Raw genomic sequence first — 6,344 nt, 5'->3', positions numbered from 1 at the left:
GCTATAACATAACGAAGGCTACAGTATCAGGCTATAACACAACGAAGGCTACGGTATCAGGCTATAACATAACGATGCCTACAGTATCAGGCTATAACATAACGATGGCTACAGTATCAGGCTATAACATAAACGATGGCTACGGTATCAGGCTATTACATAACGATGGCTACAGTATCAGGCTATAACATAACGATGGCTACGGTATCAGGCTATAACACAACGATGGCTACGGTATCAGGCTATAACATAACGATGGCTACGGTATCAGGCTATAACACAACGATGGCTACGGTATCAGGCTATAACATAACGATGACTACGGTATCAGGCTATAACATAACGATGGCTACAGTATCAGGCTATAACACAACGATGGCTACGGCATCAGGCTATAACATAACGATGCCTACAGTATCAGGCTATAACATAACGATGGCTACAGTATCAGGCTATAACATAGCGATGGCTACGGTATCAGGCTAAAAGATAACGATGGCTACAGTATCAGGCTATAACATAACGATGGCTACGGTATCAGGCTAAAAGATAACGATGGCTACAGTATCAGGCTATAACATAACGATGGCTACCGTATCAGGCTATAACATAACGATGGCTACAGTATCAGGCTATAACATAACGATGGCTACAGTATCAGGCTATAACATAACGATGGCTACGATATCAGGCTATAACACAACGATGGCTACAGTATCAGGCTATAACATAACGATGGCTACGGTATCAGGCTATAACATAACGATGGCTACGGTATCAGGCTATAACACAACGATGGCTACGGTATCAGGCTATAACACAACCTGATACTGTAGCCATCGTTATGTTATAGCCTGATACCGTAGCCATCGTTATGTTATAGCCTAATACTGTAGCCATCGTTATGTTATAGCCTGATACTGTAGCCATCGTTATATTATAGCCTGACACCGTAGCCATCGTTATGTTATAGCCTGATACTGTAGCCATCGTTATGTTATAGCCTGATACCGTAGCCATCGTTATGTTATAGCCTGATACCGTAGCCATCGTTATGTTATAGCCTGACACTGTAGCCATCGTTAAGTTATAGCCTGACACAGTAGCCATCGTTATGTTATAGCCTGATACTGTAGACATCGTTATGTTATAGCCTGACACCGTAGCCATCGTTGTGCTATAGCCTGACACTGTAGCCATCGTTAAGTTATAGCCTGACACAGTAGCCATCGTTATGTTATAGCCTGATACTGTAACCATCGTTATGTTATAGCCTGACACCGTAGCCATCGTTATGTTATAGCCTGACACCGTAGCCATCGTTAAGTTATAGCCTGACACCGTAGCCATCGTTGAGTTATAGCCTGACACCGTAGTCATCGTTATGTTACAGCCTGACACCGTAGCCATCGTTAAGTTATAGCCTGACACCGTAGCCATCGTTAAGTTATAGCCTGACAGCGTAACCATCGTTAAGTTATAGCCTGACACTGAAACCCAAAAAGACTGGCATTTTGACGTCATTATTTGGTTTTTGCACCGCCTAGTGAGTTGTCGTTAGTAGTGCTCATGGAAACAAGTTATTTCATTGGTTGAACTATTGAATACAACTTACGATTTATTTTCTTTTGTGGCCAAAACTGGCATTTAGGCGTCAGTTTTTGGTCAGTGTCAGGCTATAAGTTAACGATGGCTACGGTTCTACGGTTCTAGTGTCAGGCTAATGTTTCTAATAATATTTATACTTTTTCATCTTCCCTTCACCCTCTACCTCTGAACCTTAAACCCCATAGTGTCGTGTCAATAACTACTATCATCTATATTTACTTGTTTGTCTGGAAGTCTGTTTGTTTGTTTGTTTGTTTACCTGTTGTTTGGTTTGTTGTTTTTATTTTCTTTTTTGTTGTGTTTGTTTTTTTTTAGAGTTAAATAACTTTTTTTTAAATTAAAAAACATGATATTATATGCCCTTCCACCACGACATCATAAGATATCATCGCTTATGCATTCCACGAAGGAATATAGATAACTCATCAAACAAGATGTCTGATGTCAACAGGCATCACCCATGTTGTCCGAGTGAGCAAATTTGGGGTTAATAATCTTGTCCAAGGAAAAAAAACGAAAGTGTCTGAAGCGGGGCTCGAACCCGGGACATTCCGGGTCACAGAGCAATGCCTTAACAACTGGACCACTTCGCCCCCAAATAGCAATTGACAGATTAATACTTTCTAAAGAAAAGAAGGCATTGCGATGCTTTGATAATTTGAGCTTTTATATAGAGCAATATCCACTAAACGTACAGTAGAGGGGCGCCCTAGCCAACAGCAACACTTAACATGTAGGACATGACGCCTGTTGGATGGGCGACATTACAGAGATTATGTAGTGTCAAGGTTTTCATATTACACCCCGAGTAATAATAATACAAATAAATGTACATTTATATAGCGCTTATGCCGAAGCTTCGAACGCTTCACATTGAACATCAGTAAAAAACATTACATACTGCATATTCGGACATACGAACAAAAGCTTACACGCTTCCAATTGCACACACACTCACCACACCCCACACACACACATCCATATACACACTGTACATAAATATATTACTCACACACACACAAACACACACGTATATATATATACCACAACACACCACAACAATGCCAATACACATCAACACTAATCACCACTACACAACGAAACCAAGAACAATTCGTTTGGAGTAAGATTTTTTTTTTTCGGACATTATTAAGGATTACGCCGAACTGAGGACGTTGTAAACAGACACAGAAACGAATCGTCTCGGCCACAAAAAATGTGAGTGACAATTTGTATTATATATATATATATATATATATATATATATATATATATATATATATATATATATATATATATATACGGTGATAAAATGTGAATAAAGAGCCTTTTTCCAACGATTCAACTACTAGCCGCTAAGAGCGATACGAAGATGAGTGTTTCATACGAGTAGACCAGCCGCAAATAAGAATATATATATATATATATATATATATATATATATATATATATATATAATATATATATATATATATATATATATATATTAATATAATATATTATATTATATATATTATTCTATATACACTATTATATAATTTATTACTACATGCATATTATTATAAAATTTATATTTATATATATATAAATATAGTATGCGTATAAAATTATATATAAAATATTATATATAACACTCATTCTATATATTATATGATATAACAACCTATTATATATATATATATATTTTAGGTATTAATAGTAAACTAATTATTTTGTGCGGCTCTGTTGTCTAGTGGTATGACACTATCTTTCGGATCGGAAGGTCCTTGGGTTCGAGCCTCGCTCGGCGCATAGTTGAGTCCTTGGAAAAGGCTCTTTACTCACATTTTCCCACCGTACTCAAGTGTAAAATAAGTACCTGGTGTTAACAAAGTTGAAAAAAATTGTAATATCGCCTAACAGACGTCATGTCTAGTCCTACATGTTCAGTGTCGCCGTAGACCAGGGACCCCTTGTAAAGCGCTTTGAGCACGTTTAGTGGATTTTGCGCTATATAAAAGTTCAATTTATTTATTTTCTTTTAACATCAAAATCAACCAAAGGATGGAACATTTTTTTTTTTTTTGCTGTTAACGGCCAGATACTCATTTTACACCTGAGTACGGTAAAGAGACTTTTCCACCAAGGACTCAACTTTGCGCTGAGCGAGATTCGAACCCAGGAGCTTCCGATACAAGAGCGAGTGTCATACCACAAGACCACATCGCCATTACCTAAGTCAAACGGTAGAATATCGGCCTCGTAACCAAAGGGGGCAGCATCGATCCTTCGGGCAGAAGAAACCAATTTATCCGTCCCTCTCCTGTCAATATGGGGGTTCCAATAGCTCAGTTGGTAGAGCACTCGCTTCACACGCAAAGCGATTGAGATCGATCCTTGGTGCAGTCGAGATTATTTCTGATCCTCCCCCGCCCCTCTCCACCCAGCAATGATTGGGTAGCTGGGGTCTGTTGGATCTGGTGGAAAGTACTGTACGATAGACTAGCGTCCTATCCGAAGGATAGCAAGCAATTGCTATTGTCCGTTTCACGATATAGAACACGGGATAAACTCCGGCTCTTTAGGCTCTGAAAGGCTCTGAAGGACAACTTGAAAAGGATGAAAAATAGCAACACTGAATCGCATACGACTATTCGAACCCCTGCTGTTAAAGGCTTACATTCTATGATTTCCAATATTTTTCTGACATGCCTAGTACTCCAGCTACAAACTGCATTCTCCTTTTTGACTTAATAAATCTTTGTTGAAAAGGAAAGTTTAGTTCCTTATAACCTATTTTCAGGACTGAAGCATCATGCTGAGGGCATTCAATAATTCCTTTCCCAAGGATCTGAACAGCAGGTGAGGCTGCTAAAACTGGCGGATGATACTTTGCGATCGACAATAATAGTCCTATAAAAAGGGTAGCAGGTAATTGTTATTGCCCGTTAAACGCTATATATATATAGAAGCTGCTTATAAATTCCGGCTGCATGTTGAGCCTGTTGTTCTAAAGTACTACGGTTTTTTTTTTCACTTATCGTTATTTATTAAAGATCTGTATATATTTGATGGATTGTCTGGTTTCGTTTGTTGTTGATGTTTTTATCAATTTATTGTCTTACTTGAATACTAGATGTGAACCTGATGATTCCCTGGTGTTCCTACATTGATTACCCTTACATTGTAAACAATAAATACTTTGAACAGATTAAAACAAAATACGGTTCGTGTTTTTCTTTATTGAATTTGTTTGAGTGGGGGGGGGGGGGGGGCGGTTAGCGAATGGGCCAGCTATTCACCGAATCGGTTGGCCCTTTCTTTTCTAATACTTTGAAATTGTCCGTGAATGAGGCCACTTGAGAATGTAATTTTCTGTAATTGTCTCTTACACTCACATTTTATAATCTTATTAGCTTCTTTATATTCATTGCTGTTGCATTCTAGTTATCGTCTTTCATTCATCAGTTTCAAGATCTTGTCATCCATCGACTTTTGTTTTGGTTCGTGTTTTTTCACAGATGGAATAGTTTCTCTTGCAGATTCTGTGATGCAGTTCGATACTTGATTCCAGTACTCATCTATGTTTATATCTGAGGTCAAGTTTTCCCTTTTTTCTTTCACGCATTCTTTGTAATCATTTTTTATTTGATCGTTAATTCTCAATGGATCTAATTGCAGTTTTGGTTCCACTTTCTTTTTCTTTATTTGTTTAAGTTTTATTTTTAGCGTGACTTTGACAGGTCTGTGGTCACTATTACAATCTGCGCTTGGAATAGTTGTTGCGTTGCGTACGATATTTCTGAATCGATGATGGACCAGAATAAAGTCCATCAATTTCTTATAAAGGCCACCTGGGCCATGTCCAATTCTTTCTATCGTTGTTTTTAAACCATGTATTGACAATAGTAAGGTTTTCCAATACGCACCAGTCGACAAGTCTTTCCCTTCTATCGTTTTTGGTACCTAGTCCGTGGGGTCCAACGATATTTTCAACTCTCTCGTTACCAACCTTTGCATTGAAATCACGAAATTATTAAACGAATTTCATCAGATTTACATTGTTTACATTACATTGTCTATTCCATATCTTGATAGAATGTCTCAATTGTGTTTTCGTCATCCAAAATTGGTGAGGACAATGTCAGAATGTAAAAGAACCAAGACAATATCGTCCTGATCTACGAGTATAATATGTCTTTTGGGGCCATATAGAGTCAACCGTTGCGTGTTGTTTTTACAAATCACGCTCTGTAGATGTAAGATAAAGAACTGTATGAAAGGTGCCAGACAAAGCAAGAAAGAAAAATAAAAGAAACAAAAAAAAGCAACTCAAAAAATCATTGGACCTCGGTTTGTTTGGGGGTTTTTTCTTGCTTGCATTGCCTGGCACCGTTCAGTTCTTTATCTTACAACGGTGCCTGGTCTTTAATTTCTTAATATGTAGATTTAATTGGCGAGAATCAATAATAAAGCTCTCGCACATTAACCTTCTCCTTACCACCTGCAGCAAAATCGTCACATTTGTTACGACTCAATATACATTTTTCTTATTCAGATTTATTTTGTATATCAAACAAACTTTGAAAAATGATCTTTGTTTAATTAAGAAGAACATAAAGTTGTTTTGTAGAGTGCTCGTTTGAATTTAAAAAGCCATTTTTTCTGCTGGGTAAGCCTGCCATTTTGGGAAAATACTAAAAAGTATCGGTAAGGAAAGAGTTAAAGTGAAAAAGAGCAGCACGCCAGGTTGACAT

At 37.6% G+C, this 6,344-nt stretch overlaps 1 protein-coding gene across 5 annotated transcripts in view; it reads left to right on the top strand.

Annotated features, from left to right (window-relative positions):
* Window positions 1-6,344, top strand: part of LOC144957253 (beta-1,4-galactosyltransferase 5-like) — a 65,542-nt gene that overhangs the window by 58,876 nt on the left and 322 nt on the right. The window lies entirely within an intron of this gene.

Source organism: Berghia stephanieae, chromosome 11 (genome assembly GCF_034508935.2).
Source record: "Berghia stephanieae isolate SIO BIC M18660-M18661 chromosome 11, UCSD_Bste_1.3, whole genome shotgun sequence".
Lineage (NCBI taxonomy): Eukaryota > Metazoa > Mollusca > Gastropoda > Nudibranchia > Aeolidiidae > Berghia > Berghia stephanieae.
Note: the sequence above shows the minus strand (reverse complement) of the source record. Positions and strands in the feature narration are given on the sequence as shown.